Raw genomic sequence first — 22,901 nt, 5'->3', positions numbered from 1 at the left:
GTTACTACACATATCCAGGGTTGCCCTATCCCGGATGCAGAATCCAGAACTTCCCCTTGTTGAATTTCCTATGGTTGGTGACTGCCCAGTCCTTTAATTTGTTGAGGTCTCTCCATAGGGCCTCCCTGTCTTCTTCCTTGGAGGGGAATTTTCACACATTGGGCATGATAAAAAGCATTATCCCACCTTGAAGGATCTGTTTCTTTTTGGCCTCTTCCCTTATCTGGCTAAAAAGCCAGCTTGTAGCCTCTGGTGGTGGATGTGTACCCCCTCTGCACCTGGGCTGTTCCCTTGGACAGCAAAGCACCCAATGCTTTTCCAAAGACCAATCCTTTAGTCATTAACCATTGCCATTTCAGTCTCTCATGCACAGATTGGGAAGTGACTTTAGGGGCTGAGAGTCCTGAGGAAGCGAGCACTGGGAGATATTGAGGGTAGCTCTTACCTCTACATTTCTGCTTCTTATTTCTGTTTGTCAGTGGAGAACATGAACAACCTCTTCTCTCCCAGAACTGCTATAATGTCCTTTCTATCTCCAGTACCCTGATTTTCCTTTGGATTAAAAAAAGCAGTTTAACAGATGCAGATATGAAAAATAGTGAAGATAACAAAAGTAAATGCTAAAATAAAGTGCTAGAAGGAATAGAGAACCTTGTGACATAGATTTGGACATACTTTTTAGCAAATTGGACTCAGAAAATCTGTCCTTTTCTACTGAGGAGTTGGACTCCTGTAGTGTCAGTCAGTGCAGAAAAGGCCATGGTCTGTATGACAGGTCTGTGCCAGTATAAATATTCTTAATGGTATTGTAGCACTAATTGAAAACCCAAAGTGAGTTTAAAAATCCTCTGAAGACTGTCTGTGACATATATTGTTCAAACTGGGAGAAAACTCAGTTTACTTGTATTTCATTCCAGCTGCAGCGTCTGTTCACCAGGAAGTGCAACTGAGTCCCCCTTGACTGTGTCTCTCAGTAAGATTGGCAAAACTTTTCTGAGTGACACTGCAGAACTGGAGAGTGGAGGAGCTGCTTACGAACCTGATTTTTGGAGGTACTGAGCAGATGTGTATCACACTGACTTTAGCTGGAGGTGTGGGTATTTAAGGCATTTGATAGTAATAGAAAGGCCCTGAGTGCAGTGGTGTTTTCCTTTCAACTGAAGACTCATTCTCCAAAGTTATTACTTTTAGGTTGGAGTATTTCCCAAAAGTTTAATCGATCTTTATGGAATTACATTTTTATTAGTCATGAAATGCATTTTTTTACATTGATTATTTTTCTCCAAAAAGCAATTAAGTGATGCATGAAAGGCAGAGAAGTAACAAAATTAAATTCAAAAGGTTTAAGGAATAATAATTTGAATTATAAAGATCAATCACATTGTAAATTAAATTCAGCTGACTCAAAAATCTCTTACTACAGCTTTTAAAAACTTTCACTACTTGTCTTCCTAATCCTCACATAGGAATAGGAATACTCTGCATCTTAATACACATATAAAGTTCAGTCTAACTTAGAAGTAGTGAATTTCTGTTATAGTCTACTGAGAATTCAGTATTTGCTAAAGACTGCTTAAACTGAAATAAAAAAGAGCATGACAAACATATCAATAATCTGTAAGTGGGATTGCTAGGAAAGATTTGAGGTAAGTGTTGGAAAATGAAGACCTCCCTTGATGAAAAAAACTTGGTGACTACAGCAGGCCTGAATTAAAAGGCTGCATACAGATTTTTTCTCTGCTAGCAGTGAATGTAATGATCAGTAGTTTTCAAATTACTGTCCGTAGAAACCAAGGAATTTGCTAAACCTGTCCTTATTGTCAGCAGAAAAAAATGTTAATTAACAAGATAGCCAGGGATGGGACCAGTGGCAGTCCAGGAAGCAGCTCATGAGAAAGGCAATTATGTAAAAGTGCACCGTAAGATGGAGTTTCTCAAATCAGCTAAGCCTCTGGGAAATTAAATGGTGATGGCAATACATGAACTGCCCCTGTTTTGGCCATTCTTTTCACATTTACAGCAGCTGAGAGCCCTTGTTCTAGACCTCAGAATCCCTGATGTGATGGGTGCTTTACAAGCCCGGAAGAGAGATGGCATCAATCCTAGGGAGCTTGTGAGAGCTAGGGTGATAAAGCAGCCCAGTGCAGCAGGGATATTAGTTCAGGTTCAGACCTAGGTATAGTTGTGATACAGATTTCTGGCCTAAAGCATCAGAGGAGCAGATTTAGGATTGCTCAAACCTGACATGTCCCAAGTATAAGAAAACAGATAGATAGAAGACAGCCAAGAGAAGACAAGGAGCCTATGAGACAATTCTGGCCACCTCGATAAACAGTTATCTCAGTACACACATGGCTTAAGTACTTTCAGATGTAATTATTTGTGTTTTGAGTACAGGTTTTACATAGATTAAGCTCAATTGCTAAATAGCAATAGCAAAACATAAAATCATAGGCTTTTTCCTAATGGTCTACCTGCATGAAGTTTTGGCAATGTTTATTTCTCTAATAAACACATAATGTGCTCAGATTTACTGACTAGTGGATAAAAAAGCGCAACTTCCTATAATATAAAAGAAGTAAATGTGCTTTTTGGCTGATTCATGTTTGGTTGTTTTCATTTTTCCTTTAGTGAATTATAGAACAAATGCAATAGAATGAATGTGGGTACAAGAATAAGCATTACTGAAGAGTAGATGGCAACTTAGCAGAGATGAGCCTTACAGCTCATATATCTTTGCTATCAGTAGCAATGCATGGACAACATCTAGGACCCTGTAGGGGTAGAAATATTCTTACTGTTTATGTAAACAATTTTTAAAATACCTGTTGGCAGTCTTCTTTCTCAGCTAAAGATTAGTTGCTCTGCACTTTGTTTAATAGCAACCTTCACATTACCAGCATCTTCTATGCTAACTGCAGTGCTCTTACTGCCATAGATTTGCAGTGCAGAATTCTGTAAAAATATATAAAAGACTGAAATTTAGTAAAGCTCTGCATGGCATGATATCTGAAAAGGATGATATTTATTTAACATCCTTCCAAGCAACTAATAGTTGGTTTGGTTTTTTTTTCCTGCATGAAGACTGCTTCTTTTGCCATTGGAACTGCGCATGAATATAAAGTCTGAAACTACCCTTTCAGTCAATGGAAATTTCTTTACTGACTTTAAAGCGTACAGAAGTATGTATATACTGCTGTTCTTTAGCAGTATAGCAGAATAGCCTTGTAATTTTATCTGGCCTAGATAATTGCAGACAGTTTTACTGTCAGTTTTGCTACATCTGTTTCTGAAAAATCTGAATTTGTATTTACTGAAGTTTTCTATAGTTCCCAGTTCATGAGTTGAAAAATGCAGCACTTTTCTTAGCTTTTTTGAGGTAGAGAAAAAGGCTGGATTCCTTTCTTTAACTGTACTTGCTTATTTTTTCAGACATTTCTGTCTCCTGTTATCTGTTGATATATTGACTAAACTGCTGAACTGTTCACCAGTTGAAGTGAGTGGCATGTCTTTAACTTCTGTGCTTCTGGTAACAGAAATGAAACAACTAGAGAACTGAAGTGGGACAGAATTTCATGCAGGATAATTTAATAGGCTCTAAATTTATATCTTAATCATCTAATTCCAGTGCCCTAATCATTTAGGAGACAAGCTGTCTTTGTTAGAAGCTTGCCTCTGCACTTTTAGCTGATTAGTACACTGCTGCCTGATCTTGCTGCAAAAGGGATGGGTTGTTTTTAGTTCTCCAAAGATGTTATTCAGTTGAGTTTGAACAAAGCTGATTCCCAGACAAAATACCAGAGAACAATGCTGAATCCAAGACAGATGATATTCTGGTTATTCTGAAGCTAAAAATAGGGGTTTTTTTGGAATTTTTTTTTTTTTTTTAAAGTAAGTTTCTCAAGCTTATTCAGCAAAACCAGTGCAAAGTAGGGCACAGTTCTTCACTTCATAGGTCACATTAAAGCAATGTATTTTAAAAATTAAGATTAAATACAACTTCTGGAAAAGCGAAGGGTGGAACATCTCATAAATGTTTTAATAATAATCCTTTCCTTACATGCAAGAACATTTCAGCATGGAGCAGACACATGACCACACTGTAAGTCCACCCGATTAGCATAGAGATTTACTGTTATTATATTAACCTACTTGCTAGGAAGTCTAACAATTCAAAACATGCCTAAAAAGCTGTTTATATTTCCTTATTCTCTGTTGTAAAGAGCTTCAGGATGGCTACACACATTTGGCCATATTTGTTTTAATGATCCAAAGTTATCTCGAAAATAGTTGTTTGTTCTTCCTTCCGATCTAAAAAATAAAGTTGCTGAATCAGCGGCAATTAGAGAAACAATGTGAGAACAAAGTGGGAAAAAGATCAAACCCTGAAAAAATATATCATTAAGAAAGACTGAGAAGCTTAGTAAATGGTATCTGAACTAAATTAATGAAAATATTCAAAATTGATAATCATGTGGCACTGAGAAGATCTCAGGCTTAATAATGGCTAAGAAGTACACATGTAAGAGACCAATTAATGATTAAATTTGTTTTTACTGGCATTTCACCAAAGACATGAGATGGCCAGTGAGTTCTACTGAGAGAACTGTAGTTTTCAAACCAGTTTTGAGTTTGTTTGCTCCCATTATGCTATTGGAGAAGGTTTGATGTGTTTCAGAAAAAACAAGCCCTGGCTCTGCAACCCCTGCTTTCTTCCAAATCCCTTTAAAAATGAATTGGTTCAAATAGTTTTTCTGAGACCTGAAGACCCAAGGGTCTTCTGGTTTTGGGCACTCCATATTCCCTCTGAAAGATAGGCATTGCATTTGTCTTTTCTGTGCCTTTTACTCCAACCTTCCAAGACCACAGAGAAAACTCTTGTTGCCTACGAGCTCAAATGGCCAAGTTGCAAATGGCCAAGAAAATGATTAAAACAACTGAATGCAGCAACGCAGCTATAAAGTTAGTTAACTTGGGTTTACTCTTACATGTAAGAAAAAGAGGTCTTAAAAGTAAAACAAAGCTTGCTTACTTACTAGATATGTATGAAAACACTTCAAGTAACTGAAAATTCTGCAGAAGTTCTTCACATAGAAGAAAACACTTCATTTGGAAAACATTCTAAAACTTCAACAAAAATTCTTACTGCAAATGTTAATTCCAAATCAATATTTTCATACGAATATATAGATTCAAACATACATTTCCATTTTCTATCAGCTTTTAAAATAAGCTCCCTAAAGTTACAACCAAAAGTAACAACTGAATGAAATAATAGTTTGAATTAATTTAAGTTGTCCTAATTTGGGAATTTCAAAATGCTTTAGTCAAACATTGTTAATTATGTTGTCATAGAATCATAGGATGGCCTGGGTTGGAAGGGACCTTAAAGATCATCTAGTTCCAACGTCCCTGCTGTGGTCAGGGACACTTTTCACTAGACCTGGTTTTTTTTCTTTTTTTTTACAAAACAGACTAACAGTAACTGTGTCATGGTATAGACCTAGATAGTCTAACTGCAAATGCCTACTGGTGATGACAATGTGTCAGTGTGTCAATTTACAACTGATGTTAATATAAAAGCATATCTGGGTGCCCTAAACCACAAATTAAACACCATATACAAAGTGGGTATCATAAGGTTTGCTAATGAAAAAGAAAAAGCTGACAGCATAGACCTGGGAAGGAATTCCACAGTTTTGGATAAGCACGTGTTCAAGTGACACAATTGACATTAGAAAGTCAGTACTTATAGGCACAGGGTGATATATATGAGAGACAAACGATCATCATTTTACAGGCGTGGTGATGATCTCTGGAGTAGTTGTCCCCACTTCTGAAAGAGAACTTGGAGGATAGAAAAAGGAAATAAAATTATGTTAATGGCCAAATCTGTATTCTAAACTGCAAATTCTGTGTGTAGCAGTAATTCAACTTATACAAGAAGTATATAGGAGAACCACAAAAGGTCCTTGAGGAGGCAAGAAAGCTGATCAATGGTATGACATCACTTTCAACTGAGAAAATTACTGACTAGAGCTGCCCCAACTAGGGCTGATGATGACAGAACAGGTAGAGCAGAGTTGATAAATAAGCTAGGAGGATTCATGGGTTTTTCTTCTTGTAAAAGACTTATAAGTTATTAAAAAGCTTGATCAGGTTTCAGTTTTAGAACAGACAGAAGATGGTAACTTCCCACACAGTTCATAGGTCAGGTAGGGTGTGGTTGGCTGCACTAAAAAGTAGATATCAGAAGCTTTCAGATCTCTAAAAAGCAAATAAACTAATGGGAAATGTCAGTTCAGGAATATTATTTCATAAAAAATTCATTTGTGGCTTAGGAAATCCTTGATCTATAGGTTACTGGGAACTTGCAAAAAATACATTGGGTTCACCATTGCCTATTTACACCATTTCTATACCCTCTCCTGGATAAGGTTGTTGATATTGGGGGTCAGGTATGGTTGCATTGTTTTTCTGTGGGTGATGTTAGTGTTGAGCTATTGCCCTTTGCAAGCCCAAAGTTAAAAAATGTTATTAAGTTTGAAACAGAATCCATGAGCTAGAATTGATCTTGCACTGCTACTGTTTTATTCTCTCACTGTAGACAAATACTTCTGTTTTAGTTGTGGAAAAATTGTATCTTGTGCTTGATCTGGGCTGAAATATATTGGTGACTTCTGTGATAGTTTCAGATGGGCTGTGCAAAGATGAAAGCTGCAAAATACCAGTTGTTGAACTCAGCCTAGCTATTCTGGTGGCCATTTTTAGAGATTTCTCCTGAGAAATGCTTTGCAACTCCTAAAGCTGTCTTGGAAACCAAAAACACAGCTACCCTTTCTCTTTGCTACGACACAATGCTGGGACTCTTCTTTTGTTCTCAGTTCTGTTCCTATATATGAGGTAACCAATAGCACACCCTGAGTAATTTCATAATCATTTCTGCCTATGTCTACAATAATGATTTTTTTCAGTACTCTTTCGTCATTTTGATCTCTGCTTCAATATTTAGAGACTAACAAAGTATCTGTTTGGTTTTACAAATGATACTTTAAAATCATTTCTATCTTAAGCAGTGACTGTCTGTAAAGAGGTGTGGATGCCTCTTAAAGGACAGTACAGGGATACAGGGATACCACATACTCCAGCCCCCAACACTGTACTCAGCCCATAATCAGAAAACATGTCTTTCTAGCAAATTAATTAGTGTTAAATTTCAATAAAAATATGATAAGGGAGATCAGTCTAGGGAGTCCATGTCCATTTAATATATTTCTCTCTTTCTCTCCTTCCCTGTCATTAATTAAATACATAAGAAGAAATTAAGTCTTCTTCTTTGGTTTTTGAACAACATCTGCTGGGGAGAAACCCTCTCTTAATATTAGTTCTCTGGACTGGATGAACGTTACTGAAAAGATATAACTCTAATCATCTTAACTGGTGTATTGTATACTACTCACCCTCAGTTAAAAATCTGGAACGGATCAGAGGGCTTCTTTCAGTACAGTGGGTTTTTCAATACTATGGTGATTATTTCTTCATATGATAAGACAATTTCAGTGCTAATGTTCCTCAACGATTCCACCTAATCCATTCTTTACCTGGGAGCAGCAAATTGGGCCAACAAAAATGCAAGAGTACAAAGCTCAGAGATTTGGTATACCTTTGGTGAACTATTTCTCATTTGATGAACTGTTACTACACAATATCAGTATTAAATCTATTCTTGTGCACTTAATGCACTTCTTGTAAGTCATCAAACTGTCTTCAGTTACCAGTTTTTATAGTTTCCTTGGGCTAGAGGGTGGAATCTGACCCATAGGGAATTCATAATTTCATCCTGGATGTTCTACAATCTGTTGAAGGCAATTGAAGGTCTGTGACCCTTAATGTAGTATTTCAAATTACTTACAAACTGGGACTTGAATGTAATCACTTCTTGTGTGTGCTTATTCACAGGAAAACCTGCAGAATTCTCATGCCTTTAAAATAATCAGTGAAAAATTTTACTTTAGAAAATGGGTTTTAGATCCAAGCTCTTGCTAAAAATGTGATAGAGGAACAAAGTGTACCAGGATAAGTCTTTTTCTAGGTTATTATATTTGGATTAGATTACCAAAAAACACAGGAAGGGAAGTTCACTGCATTAGACTTTCAAATTAAGCATCTCAGTGGGGCTTTAGATGTAAAAGTTCTCAAAGAGACAACTTTTCAGATTGGTAAGAATGAGAACTTTTGCAGCTAGTTTGTGTTTATTAGATATATCAAAGTTAATATACCCTATGTTCAGTTCTTGATAATGCTGCAAAGTAAAAGTGGAGCAACAGTATGGTTTTTATATTCAACCCAAAAAGATGTCTGTCTAAGTAGTTATTTTGCTAACAACTCCTGCATTTCTAGAGATATTAAACTGATTCAGATACTGCAATGGGAAGGAATGAAATCCTAAATTCTTTTAAGTTCACGCAAATCTAGTTCTAGTATTATTTGCTGGAGCAATAGGAAAACATCTATGTCTACAGCAAATGTCAATTGTACCATGTAATTTCTAGTTAAAGTCGGGCAGGGTGAAAATGACAAGCTCGCATGTGCTTTTTACAAGTTTTCTGGTATCATACTCTCTGGGTAGGATCAATTTAGGATAAAAGTTCTTGGTAAGAATTAGACAGTTTATAAGATAGATTTCCTATCTTGGTAAGCTTAAGCACTTTTCCCTTAGGGGAAAAAGCATTGCTTGTCTCTCATGAAAAGTCTTGAGGGTGTTTAGATTGGCTTTGGTGTTCATTGATGGAAAACTTGAACTCTTTATTGGCCTGGGAGAATGTTTTCTAGACAGTCTGGCAGTCTCTACATGTACAACTAGATGTGACAAGTACAAAGGCAAAGACACAGCTCACTCTGTAAGTTGAAAAAGTCTTAAGTTGAATGGATATGATTTTTGTAACTTGTAAAAATAATAGATGGTATTAGGAAGAGGACTATTTGTGCAGAAAAAAAGAGATATGTGGGTATCTTTAGGATTCATATTTTGGCATATTTTGTAGTATAAAGTTTAGTTACACTAAAAGTAAAAACTGCAAATCAACAAAATTCAGTAAGCTGAAGATGATTGCAAAAAATTCTGATCCTCTTTAGTTGAATGTGATTAGGATAAAGAACTGCTATGAGTTGAAATCCACAGACTGACATTTCTCTAAAGTAGCTCAAAAGTAAAGCAAAGTAAATCTAACAACAGCACAGTATCTGTTGTCTAGTAAATTGATCAAAAACTTAAAAAGAAATATTTCTAACATAGGTATTTCAGAAATGTTGACTATTCAAGTAAGAAAATAAAGTCTTTATGACATCTTGCAGTTGTTAGAAGGTTTTTCTATTGTTTCTTTTCATTGACTAAGGATAATGTGGGAAAAAAATAGGACTGGGATAAGTCTGTTAGCTTCCTGTAATTGTCATGATTTTTCACAAACAATAAACAGTTCACAATCACATCATACATCTATTAGTTCTACTGAGTGTGTCTCATATGGGACTCTGGCTTTGAACTCATCTATCTTCTATAAGTATTCCCTCAACTGTTGCTCTCCCACTGCTTCCTGTCTCTGTCTTGAAACCGTGCTGGTACATGCAGAGCAAAGGGCTGTGAGCAAGGTTTGACTGAGGCTAGAAAAGCACTGAGTATTTTGGTCTTCCTGTCTCTCTACCATTAGGTTGTCTCTCCTGTTCACGAGGCCCACATGGGGAGTAGTCAGAGGGGCTGATGTGGCAAACTTTGGTTGGATAACAGGTGCACGTTCCCCACAAATGCTGCAGTTGACAATGACTGACTGTGGCTGTTCTCTTCATAGTTCTGGTCTCATTCTGAAGAGCTGGGTCATGCTGCCTGACGTCTCCCTTGTCTTCCCCTTCGTTTAGCAGAGCTCTTTTCTCTAGGCAATGGCAGCAAGTGGAGCTGGAGTGACAAACTCCTATTCTGCTGGGAGTTTGTGCAGCTTTTGGTTGAACCATCTTCCTTGCTCTTGACTTGCCAACATGTACATTTTTCAATATAACAGTCAAGATTTTTGCAGTTCTTGCTCAGCATGCAGCTTTCTCATGTAAGGTCAAAAGGAATAGCAGAAAAGGCCTGATTTAAAAGGGATGAAAGGGAATGGAGGTATGGTATGCTCCAGTGAGGTCCTTGAACCACACTCCAATTACAGAACATTCTAGTGTCTGGAACTGCTGTATAGCTGATATCTGTGCAACCCAAAATATATGAACCAGTTAAAACAGTTTTTAGCCATGCCATGCCAAGGCAACTTTGTACCATCTCTCCTCTGTATATGAGACCATTTCACTTCAAATTTCAATAGATTTCAAGTTTCTGACCTGATTAAAATCATGCTGAGAACTGATCCTCCTGAACCTTGAGGTGTTGCTGGGTTTTGATGTCTTCTCAGAAGCACGTCTGCATGCCCTTCTGAGGGACTATGAAGAGGACAGAAGTGACAGCCCAGTGAAGAGAATTTAGGTTAAAACATAGATGACTTTGTTTATTTTTAACGTGCATGCCACTTGACATTTTTTTTTTCCAAATTATTATGTGTTTCCAGTATCTTTTGAATATTTAGGTGCATCCAAAGAGACAAAAAGCCTTGAGAATTCATACACTAAAAATTACAGTGCACAGTGAAGAGAAATTCTTATAATCGTTTTCCTATTATTTTTTCCAGTTTATGCCACTGGACAGTAGCTCGGGATATTTAAAATAAAAAAATTTAAAATAATAATTACACACTTATCACTAACAACCGCCATATAAATCTGTGAAGGTATTTTCTACATGGTTTCAATTTACTCAGAAAATGTCTCATTGGTTGAGATTTTTGCAGGATCTTTAGTATGAAGATCTGTTTTAAATGAATAGAAAATAGTGAAAGATTAGTCTCTAGTTCAGGTATTCCATCATTTTCTGAAGGTATGCACTGAGAAATCATTTAACATGTGCAGAAATGCTTTAGTCAGAATACACTACTACTATATCATTTGTCAAACCCTAAATCTTGTGCAGGCTGAGAAGCTGGTATGAAAACTATTTCAAATTGTTTTCAGATGAGAATGTTATCTGAGACCATTCACATGTTAAGATGCAAGATAAGCTTTGCTGTTTGCTTGCCTTTCACAGTTGTAGGATAATATATATTGATTCTTGTGATTTTATTTTTTTAAACTGATAATCTGAGGATTCTGATATTAACTTTCAGTATGTGCAGGTTTTTTTCAAACAGGGATAACAGTTTCAGATCTGTTTTCTGGTATATCTTTTTAAAAGTTCTACAAATATATCCAGGGGAGCCAAACAGTTTCTCTTGACCACTCAGGGTCCAATTTTCCTGATATACATAATCTTTCTTTTCCTTTCCTATCCAGGTTCTACCTCCTTTAGTTTTGTCTGTGACTGCAAATCCAGCTTTCCCCTCATTTTGACACTCTGAGAGGACCTCAGGGCCAGCCTTAGCATTACGACAGAACAACCTGTTGTCTCTGTGCTATAATTAAGTTGCATCAAAAACTTTGCAAGGAAAAGCTATCCACTCCATAATACAGTTGCCAAAGAAGCAACAAATGAAATCAGCAAGTAGATGGGTAAGAAGAAAAGGAAGGGCTTTTTCAAAGAACTGTTATATTTATCCCTTCTTGTTATATGTGGGTGAGGAAAGTTCAGGCAGATTAAGAGGCAGAAACCAACTCATGCTGAGCATAATTTCCCAGATGCTATTAAATACAAAGATACCTGTTGTGATTCCCTCAGTCACAGAGCATAGAAGCTGTGGTGACACCTTGGTATTATGTATCTCATATCCTTGATCTCAGATATTGAACATTATGGGAGATAGGATGCTGAAACAGGTATTCCTAGACTTCTGTGCTACATAACTTTGTTTTTGTTCTTACAGGAAAGGTAATTGCTGCTGTCTTCAGAGGAAAAAAACCAAACAAATAAGACTTGGATGGGTTTAGGAATTGATGCGATGCTAAGTATTCCAAGTATTTTGGAATCTGAGAATTTTTTCTTTCAGATTACAAAACACAGGAAGAAATGAGACAGTATTTAGTATTGTTTACTTCTTCAAATGACTGTAGCCCTGATATTGTACCAGAATCAGAGAATGATGTTAATAGCAATTACAGCACTTCCTCTTTTCAAGACTGGCATGTAGACCACTGGTAGGAGAAGAGAAAAAACCCCCACCCTACCCTACTACCCATGAATTGATATTGAACTGGAAAAATGTGAATGTTGTCATCACCATTCCTAAATGCATAATTTCCCCTACCTTTGCAAATGGAGTCTAGGAAGGACTATAGAGTCCAGCTGCTCTGGAGCTGTTGGTGTCTCAGAATTCAGCTCCCATGGCAGCAGCCTATGTCCTAAAATTGACTAATGCCATTCATACATTACAATTGGCCTGGATGTATGCCTGACGATGTGAAGATTTGAGTAATTTCATTACAATGAAATACATAACTGGTAGAAATGGCAACAAGATTTAAAAAATACTGAAATACCTTGCAACACTTTTAGGTTTCTGACTTAGATTTCTGTGCTTAGATGTTTTTGATGCTTTAGCAAGTGAACTGTAAGCAAATAAGGAGTAATTCAGTTTCTACTATACTGTTTGCAGTTACCTCTGGCCCTGGGGCTTATCACAGTTCTGTGAAACTGTGGAGAGAATAATTCAACACAATATTGTATATGAACTTGTGACATAGGTGGCTTTGATTTGTTACAAACCATAAGGATTTTATCTGATTAGCATTGTTTTGGCTCTTTGAGAAACAGTTAAATGATTAACTTGGCAGTCTTTGAGCAACCACAACCAAAAATCATAGTAACATTTCTAGCTAGAAGTTTATAGAAGTGAGAGGGGACAAGAAGGTTATGTAGCTGGTGTTTTCAGCCAAGGTGATTCCCCCAGAGCAGGAAAGGAACAACCATTACTAATATGTATGATTCCAAGTGACAATAAAATGCAGTTTAAAGCATTTTGAACTTGACAATAGAGTTCAGAATCTATTAAAACAATCAGAACAAGGCAACCAATCCCAAATATAAAGGTATAAATAATTCTCTAGGGCAGATAATATCAGCTTATTATTATGCTATGATATTGGCATCACAGTTCTCTAAGATTTTCTGTGTTTGTGACAAGTACCTTTGTGTTTTGCTTCTTGGTTTTGGTCTGTACTGTAGCCAATGACCGTTTCTTTCCAGTCCTTACTCTTCTTATTTATCCACATGTGAAAACACCGGTCCATGGATATTTTTTCCCCAAACAATTACTGACAATATTCTTACTTTAGTGATCAAACATTATCCTATTTCTGTGTTCTTGCAACTTCTGCTTCCTACAATAACTCAGTTTGATGGTGATGGGATGGAGCTTAATTAAGAGCTTCTAATATTCATTGTGAATATATGGGGCTGAACAGACAGTCTTCCTCAACTTTTAATTTTTTCTGTGTGAAACTCCTACTAACAATGAAGCAGCTGTTCTCTTAAAGGGAACTATTTTTCACACACGTTGGCATTGGGAGCTCTTGTGATCAATTTATAGTGAAGGTGTAAATGTTCTGTTTGGTTCAGGAGCCTTAATGACACTTTGCAAATATGTTGTTTTTTCTTCACGTAAATTATTTTATCTACATAAATCTATTGGTTTACATGTGGAATAACCAGTGTCTCTAAACCAAAGCAAGCACCTTTGCTTTTGGCACAAAATGCTAGTCATATATTCCACTTATTCCCTGCTACAGTTATAAATGGTAAATGGCAGGCCGTTTAAGAAATTCCCCTGTGGTGCAGCTAGCAGGAGATTGCTCAATTGTATAATAATAAAATCTGACCAGATGGTGATGAGGCTGGGTACTAAATGTTTTTTAAACTCTCCTGCTACGTTTTCTCATTTAAAAGAGGAGAAATCCCACTTTAAGGCCTACATGATTTCAAAGACACCTTGCTATGAGGCATACAACATTGCCTATTCTGCCACATTGTGCAACACTTCCCATTTTCAGGCAATGTAGAGAGGGTCATGACTTATTTAAAAAGTCAGTGTGTTGTCAAGGAGAAGAAAAGTTAGGGAACACATAAAAATTAGATACGGAAAGCAGATGGTAAGTACCCTATTTATGAGAACTTCATCTTTGTCCACCTGCAAAATGTCACAGCTTGAGAGCAAAATACTAAAACTGAAGGAAGGAGACTTAGGGTGGTCAACTCACAAGCAGAAGGTGTACCTTGAGGTGTTCCATGGAGGTATCTACAGGGGAGTTGTAGCCTCCTACAGGGAGTCACGTGTCTTTGTTCCAAGCGTAGTCACTGGAGATGAAATCAGTACAGTCAGTGAAGATGAGAGAGCTCTTAACCTCATGAGCTATGCAAGCAGGAACCACTGACTGTATGGACTAGATCACCATCAGCAGAGATGGGAGCTTAAATACCTGGCACACATTGCAAATAACTTCTGCACCTAAATGTGACTTGTTAATCACACAACTGTCTCTTATCACTCATTCCTTATTAGTCTGTACAGGGGCAATTCTGGTAAATTTTGGAATTGTGCAGTTCTCATACAAAAATTTCTTGCAAGCCAGGCTTGCCTCTGAACTGAGTCAAAAGTTTGTCACCTCAGATCCTTGAGGTAGCAGGTTCTGTCTACTGCACCTATATTATTTTAAGTCAGGATTTTTTTCAGTATCAGAAGTTAGTTAGCTGAAATGCTACTGTTTATAGCATGCTTCAGTATATCTCCTACTGAGTACAAGATACATTCTATATTAGAATCCTTATGAGCCTCTTTCAATCCATCTATAGAATTGAAGGCTTTTAAAATCAATAAAAATCTACTTGCCTTAAGTTAGCACTTACCTAGAACATGAAGGTTACCTCTGAAATATTTTTAGGTTGTTTGGCTACTTCAGGTATTTTCATTGAGGCAATCCATCCTGTACCAGAGAAACAAAGGTAAAAAAAGAACAAATAAGCAACCAGATCATGTGGAAATCTATTGTATTTTGGCAGGGAGCTGGGCTGAATGAGGTTTCTCATGATGAAATAACTAGAAAATCTGTATGTTCATCGCCTATGTCAATCTATGTCTAATACTTACAGTCTGAATGACTGAGAAGTGGAGTGGGAAGTCTGACACTGGCAGCTTGACTGAGAATTGAGTCTTCTTTAAGTTGATGGACAAATGGGTACTCAGATCTCTGACAAACAAGCCTTTCAAGAAAGATGAATTGCTGTAGTCACGTAGAACAAAAATTTTTGACCACGGTCTTTAGTACTCATTCAGTTAATTTTTGTCACTTTCACATCTGGCCTTGTTTTTCAGATTATTTTGTCATCTGACACTGGGTAGGATGCCATCTTGTAAGCTTCCATTTTATATGGGCAGCAACTAATATTCCAAAGGAGATTTTGCTTCTCCATGTAGCAACTCAGGTTTGGATCTAGAATTTTACCATTTTTTAAGAAAAGAAAAGCCCTTTTGTGCTCCTCTGGAGAGCATAGGCAGAGGAGAACACAGCTGAGTTATTGGCTTGGCAGGTGAATCATTAGTTTCTAAATCAACATGGTTTTTCTGACAGCTGCCTGCCTGCCCCAGAGGAAGAGTAGGCAGCCTGGCTGGGCACCATGTGCTGCCAAGGCTCCTAGCATCCCTCTGGAGCTCGGTTGTCCACGGGTGCATGAGTCTGGAGCTGTGTCTTGGTGGATGTGACCCCCTGCTACTGACAGGTCAGTCAGCTCAATGTGCAGTCGGCACCCAGGTGAAGGATGCTGCAGCCTCACCAGCTGCAGTGTGCCAGCGGGGCAGAGGGCAGGGCAGGGCTTAGGTGCAGCTTTGCATGTGCTGGGGAGAGAGGAAGAGCTGTGCTATTGTTCTCTGAAACTAGGACAGTTATTTTTCTAGTAAAAAAAAAAAAATTATATTTAGAAATTATTCCTGTCTTCTTGTGACTCTGGAAGTTCTGATGTGATTTTGTGAGATTAGAGATTTTTTCTTGTGGCAGGAATTTAGTTTATTATTTGCTGTAGGCTCTGGCCTTTGCTCAGAGCAGTACTTTCAGTATCCGTACAACTTATTAATCACGAATGTCTCAAAAATAATTCCTTCTTCTACAGAGTTGTCATTCTTGTGTTTTACTTACATTCAGAGAGCCTATCCTACCAAAACCACAATTTCTTAATGCCATACCTCTACTCTGGTAGTCTTTTTTTCAGCATTTGTTAAGTGCTGAATAAAAAAAAAAGGGCCTGTGGCCCTTAATTGTGGCGCTTTTTTTGTTGGGTTTTTTTGTTTGTTTGTTTTGTTTTGTTTTGTTTTTGTGGCATAATTTAATGTCTGCTCTCTTTTCTTTGCTGTAATCTCATTTATCCACTTTTATATTTCATGCGTTATGAAAATTGCACCAGCTGGTACATCTTCTGAAATGACATGTACTGATTAAAGGACTTGCTGACCTACCAGCCACTAAATAATTATATCCTCAGCTGGGGAAATTGCACCAGAAAAAGATGCTCCTCAGAGTGAAATTCAGACAACTTACTGAATACTTTTATATCTCTTTATGTATATATTTGGTGTGAAAGATTGGTAACTAAGGCTTTAAGTTAAAGCAAAACCAGATCTTTTGTATTCCAGGGAAGAACTGAATTACCAGATGAGAAATACCTTTTCTGCCAGAGAGAAGCAACAAATAAAATGAAGCTGTGCACAGTCCTGAAACTGTTCCTATGGAAAGAAGTGATTATCCTAACCTGTACATCATTTGTCTCTGCAATACAGAAAGAGCAGTTTGAAAAATGAAGAACTGTTTGGTGGGTTTGCATGAGTATGTTTAATTAAGCTGTTTGAAGTAAGAAAAGCTACTTAGGGGCTTATTGTCAGCTAAGAAACAGAAAGACATGTTAATGGGATGCAGGTTAAGCGAGGATACTGTGGTAGTCTTCAATGGTTTATGCAGTTTTGCTAAAAACTAAAATAAGCAAAGCTGAAGAGATTAACCAGAGCATTTAGAAGCAAGCGTTGCCTAATAGAAGTTACTAGTTCAGCTGGGAGAAGCATGGTGAACTAGGCAGGGCAAGACAGCTTAGGTTTGCTATTCAGGAGTGTGGAAGCCATTTTTGCATGAAAGGGAAGCAGTCAACTGGCCTTATCAGTTGCCTCCCCAAAAGAGGACTGTAAAATTGTCATATTTTTGGTATGAGATAATGTGTTTTTCTATCACAGTGGATGAATTCCCTGTTTATCTACATTTTTGGTGTTTTTCTTTTCTCGTTGTAATGTAATATGGTTTGTTAAGCCAGCTGATTCATGTTAGATTAGTTTCTTGAGCATCAGAATGTTTACTTGAATTTTTCCAGCATAACGGATGGAGTTTTTAATCAATGTCTCATTAGTGACTCTTTCAAATTTGAACCTGTTCCTTCCATTATGTTCCTGGCAGAAAGATTGCAGGTACATTAATCCAGCTTTAATACTCTAAATTTTGGGATAGAATCAGCTCTAGGTACACAAAGGATTATTTTGTATCAATTCATGCCAAGGATTCTTTTGCAGAGCCACAAGAAATCTACTTCTAAAATAGTGAAAGGAAACAAAAGAAAATCCTCTTCCACTATCCCAACCCTCAGATAATTGTCAGGATCCTGTCAAAGTACTTCACAACCCCATTCAATGCTACAGACTTGGGGATGAGTGTCTGGAAAGCTGTCTGATAGAAAATGACCTGGGGTGCTGCCTGACAGCCAGCTGAACACGTGCCACCAGTGTGTGTCCAGGTGGCCAAAATGGGCACCGGCATTCTGGCCTGTATCAGGAATAGTGTGGCCAACAGGACTAGGGCAGTGATTGTCCCCCTGTACTGGGCCCAGGTGAGGCCACACCTCAAATCTGGTGTTCAGTTTTGGCCCACTTGCTACAAGAAAGACATTGAAGTGCAGGAACTAGTACAAAGAAGGGCAACAAAGCTAAGGAAGGGTCTGGAGCACAAGTCCTGTGAGGAGCAGCTGAGGGAGATGGTGGTGTTTAGATTGGAGAACAAGAGGCTCAGGGAGACCTTGTTGCTCTCTACAACTACCTGAAAGGAGGCTGTAGTGAGGTGGGGTGCTGGTCTCTTCTCCCAGGTAACAAGCAAAAGGATGAGAGGACATGGCCTCAAGTTGCACTAGAGGAGGTTTAGATTGGATATAAAGAAAAAAGTCTTCACTGAAAGAGTTGTCAAGCATTGGAACGGGCTGCTCGGGGAAGTGGTGAAATCACTATCCCTGGAGATTTAAAAGATGAGTAGATGTGGTGCTTGGGAACAAAATTTAGTGGGGGACTTGACAGTGTTGGGTGAAAACTCTTAAAGGTCTTTTCCAACTGAAACAATTCTATGATTCTATGATTTTATAATGCAAATTAAGGTCATGGGATACACCTAGTATTCCTCAGTGACGCAAATTAAGGAACTGTTTTGCAGGTGGCCATATGCTTGGAAAAGCACTTATGTTCCTAGTCCTACAAATAAACTTCCACTGCTTTGTAAAACCTTCGAATAAGATTTGTTCAACTCAGAGTGAGGAGCTGTGACAGAATTCAACATGTCCAACAGGTGCACCGAAGGGATCTCAAATGGTGAGGACCAGAGTTCCAGGAGAGAAATCATGCTTTGCATTGTTGTCTGTTAAAGCTGTCATTGCGAAGGTGAAAAAAAAGTAATTTTGGAGCTATAGAAGAGGTTGGAATGTGAAGTGTCACCACCAGCTGGTGAACACAAGGAGGAAGGTGGAGAGAGAGGTGTAGCCAAGGTGGGAGAAAATATGTGGGACTAGTAACTCTGTTTTTCATATCTGTTTATAGAAGTGGCCAAGGGCTCTCGCCTGGAAGAGCTTTCTGGAAAACAGTATCTTTCAAGGGTGAGGCTGCTGTGGGAACTGGGGGAAGGCTGCACATACAAATACAAGGCTGACATCCTGTTTTGGGTACTGGCATATCAAATGAAGTCACTGTTTAAGTCCACTTCTTGAAGATTGAGACTTCAAACACTGATGCTGCCTCAGTGTGATAAGTAGAAGTGTAGAGTCTTCTTGCCTGAAGTGAATGGAGCTGGGAATCTTGTCTACTGTAAGCCATTTCAGATTTCAGTACCTGACATGACACTAAGCAATCTGCCAGTGGAAAGTCACCCAATTTTCTAAGGTTTTGGCAGATGTCTATTAAACTGAGCAAGCTGCCAGAAAGCATTTAGATTTCAGCTAACTTGCAAAGCCTGATGAAGGTATGTTTTAACAACAAATTTATCCCAAGAGCTTTTGTGGCTTTAGTTTTTGTGTGGATTTAAGATGCAGCCTGCTAAATAGTTCATGGCAGTAGCCTTATATGTGCTTCTTGGGAAAGTTTCAGCGGACAGCACTCAAGAAGACCTATTTTAGCATAATTCATGAAAATAGTAACAGATATTAAATGTTGGACAATTTCAATTAACTAATCATTGAGAAAACTTTCTGAGACCAGAGTACAGGCCCAGCTTCACTGTTACTGAGATTCTTCATGCAGGAAAACATATTTAGGGCAGTTTAGATAGCAGCCTGATTTAAATTCCTCTTATTTATTTAATGATGCAATTTGGAACTAGCTAGGACTTAGTACATTTTTTGAAGTAATCTTTCTTTGAGGAAAAGTTTAGCTATGATTAGTGAAGGCTCAGAGAGGACATAGTTATCTGTTGGGTATGGTTTTATCCATCTTTGAGAAGAGGAAAAGGCTCTTTTTGTCATCTGTTAGTTGTATTGCTGCTTGGAGGGATGGAGATGGGCAAAAAAGATTTTTTTCTTTAGTTATTTCTGAGAGGGGAAAACCTGAAGTGTTAAGGGCTTCAAGGGAAAAGCAATGGGGAATAGAAATGCAAGTTTCAGGAGATGTGTCTGTCATAGCACACACAAAAACATTTTAAGAAAGAAAAGGCAGAAACTGTTCTTAGGCAGAGGGTCCATTTTTGGTATCCAATATTGAGAAAACAGAGGTAAATATTGCTTATATTGAACAATTTAAATTGGGAATACCTAAAAAAAAGAAGTGCTTGCTGTGACAGACAGAGCAACATCTAATAACCTGTAAACCAGCAGCTGAAAATGATCAGATGCAAAAGTCCTGATACATCTTTTGGTGCTGCTTATAGATGTTTCAGAGAGAATAACATTTATATTTTGGAAGATCAGAAGGACACTAGAAGACCTATGCTTTTAAGCTGATGTGCTTATTATCACAGCGCCCTGATAGTATCTGAAATTCTCAGTGTCTATGCCCTGGTCCATTCATACATAATTTCTTTCATCTGCAGTAACCTTCAATAAAAACATATATTATAATAAAATTATACATTATAGGTAAAACAAAAACATAATCACCAGTAGTTGAAATAAAGTCTTCTATGCCTGTGCCTGAAAATAAGTGTAGGAATTTTATCATCCACTACGTCTTTCAGGAGCATGCAAATAGAGATCTCTCTTGGTTTAGGTCAACAAACTTTTATGGGTTCAGCACGGAGCCATTCTGAGGGGAAACTTTTCCTCTTCCAATGTTGAAGAAGCGGTTAAAATTATTTAGTAAACTTTGTGAAGCTACATTTCATGCATTTAAACAAAATAATCTCTTTATAACTATAAGAAAAAGCAATATGAATTTGAAAACATCATTGCAGTTTTTTAATGAATAATGCATTTGTTTCTGCATGTCATCTGATAATATATATGGAAAAGCATGTTTTACTTCTTTGGTTTGCAACTATTATGGAATGTGTGGAACTTAGCTGGAATTTTTTGTTTGCTTTGCCTTTTTTTTTAAGTGTACTTTTCATGTCTGTGAGTGTAACCAGTATCTTTCCCTTTTCTCTAGCTTTCCCACCCACCAACAGCTGTCTCCTTCAAATATTTCAGCCCAATTTTGCAAACAAGTGAAAGCCTGAAGGGCAATTAAACTCTTAAAACTCTATGAAAATATGTAGCGATGCTATGAGCTCATGTCATGTCTTAACATGAAACCAAGATGTGGACAATCTACTCCCTAAAGGACCAAGTTTCTAGTGGAAAACTTGGAGCTTACTTTTCTTCCAGCATAGATAGCTTACACAGCACCATAGGAAACTGGGCTCCTTCAGTGTCAGTACTTGTGAACATACTTGCTTTTCTTCTCTCTCCTTTTATTATTTTTTAACTGCATTTAAAAAAAACAACTATAACATGATCTGGAATAGAAAAATCTTCTAAATGGACACAGCCATCTGCAGAGTTCTGCTCTGCCATTAACTGAAATTAAAGTAAAATTTTCTTATGCTAAATGTTTTTATATTTCACCGATAGTCCTGCAGTAAATAAAAATTCTCCTGTTAAAGAGGAAAAATCCTCACATTTGTGCTGCTCTTTTGCTGCAGTAATAAAATAGAGGTACATCAAGAGGGGCTGAGGAGAGAAAGTGTGAGAGAAATTCTGTCACACTCTTCAGGTTTCCTGCTAGTCATAATCTTCATTTCTGAGCCATACTGGGGTATAACAGCTGAGAAGTGGTCTGCTCATGCTGTGTCAGGTCTCTGAGTAATTCAGTGAGTGATTTATAAGATGGACTTGAAAAGTCCGAGCTGAAGAAGGTAGACTTTCTGTAAAATGTAATTAAAATAACAACAAAACTAGATCTGTCTTGTGCTTGCCAAATAATCTATTATCATTGTATGGTGGGTATTTTTTGTGTTGACAGTAGGCCTATAGTAGAAAACAATATTTCCAATAACTATAGGAAGAGAGAGATCATAGTCTGCTCTTTGTCACATTAAATAAAAACTAATAACCTAATGAGCTTTTCTATTAATACTTGGTTAAATAAAGCACTAGTGAAGAAATATTTGTACTTTGAGTATAAATGCAAATTATAAAATTCCAATAGACTGAACGATATAACTCTATAACAAATAATTTTTTCTCACAAATAAGAGGATATTTTCTCAAAAGTGTCTGTATTTAATTATTCAGTTATCTATATATCAATTATATAAATAAATTTATCAATTATCTATAAGAATTCTGATTTTTTTCCCTCTGATTGCATCAGGAAGAAAGCAGCTCTGCCAGACTGACAGTTGGGGACTTTATTCCATAGATAAAGGGGTAGTATATTAAGGAAGACAAGTAGTAGCTTATTTCAGTTTGACAACTGAAATATTTAGATTCAGGTAAACCTAAACGAAATATGTTTGATTTTTTCCTTCTGACTGAAAAAAAAAAATCTGAAAATTTCCTCTGGAAAAAATGGATCATTTTTTTCTATAAATGAAGTTACATTTTTATATTCTTGACCAACTGAACTTTTCAGTTTACAGTGATACTTTTAGGATGCTGTGGTGTATTGGCTCCTTTTTTACAAAGCAGTGCAATATATTACTTTCTGGTGACTGTTCCACAGAGGGTAAAAATAACTTATTATTGCTTCAGATAACTGAGTTCTCTTGAGGTGCAGTAAAAGAGGTCAGTGTTTTTGCCACAAAAACACAGGGCTCCAGTTCCTCAAAAATATTGGGTGAGTGATGGTTTTTCGCTGTTGAGTCTGTTTGCAACATAAAGGTTTCAAGGGCCTCAGATTATTGACTCTTTTTCTCAGAAAGTCATTCATTCCTCTAAACTCATTTCTATCGGTCTCTACAATAAATGTTTACAGTGAGACCTTGAACTAATTTTCTGACATCTGCAGAGTAATGATTTAAAAGAGGATTTTAACATTCTGAGCATCTCTGTAGTCTTCCTGACTTGAATTACGCCCTTGAAATTTCAAAAATCCATGCTTAAGTTTTCTTATTTTGTGGTCTGGTGTCTTTTTTTTTATTTT

The 22,901-nt window shown here is 37.3% G+C and overlaps 2 long non-coding RNA genes across 2 annotated transcripts; both read right to left on the bottom strand.

The window, feature by feature from the left end:
- Nucleotides 1-258: 258 nt before the first annotated feature.
- Nucleotides 259-4,412, bottom strand: LOC113945141. The gene is made up of 3 exons (XR_003526963.1): nucleotides 4,153-4,412; nucleotides 2,826-2,955; nucleotides 259-552 (listed from the first exon to the last, which is right to left on the bottom strand). It is a non-coding gene; the product is annotated as an uncharacterized LOC113945141 (long non-coding RNA).
- Nucleotides 4,413-5,706: 1,294 nt separating this feature from the next.
- On the bottom strand, nucleotides 5,707-15,238 carry LOC113945400. The gene is made up of 3 exons (XR_003527071.1): nucleotides 15,153-15,238; nucleotides 14,912-14,988; nucleotides 5,707-5,847 (listed from the first exon to the last, which is right to left on the bottom strand). It is a non-coding gene; the product is annotated as an uncharacterized LOC113945400 (long non-coding RNA).
- Nucleotides 15,239-22,901: the final 7,663 nt, after the last annotated feature.

The sequence above is a fragment of the Corapipo altera genome, unplaced genomic scaffold (assembly GCF_003945725.1).
Source record: "Corapipo altera isolate COAL_440 unplaced genomic scaffold, ASM394572v1 44, whole genome shotgun sequence".
Lineage (NCBI taxonomy): Eukaryota > Metazoa > Chordata > Aves > Passeriformes > Pipridae > Corapipo > Corapipo altera.
The sequence above is the reverse complement of the archived record's forward strand: the minus strand, read 5'-3'. Positions and strand labels throughout refer to the sequence as shown.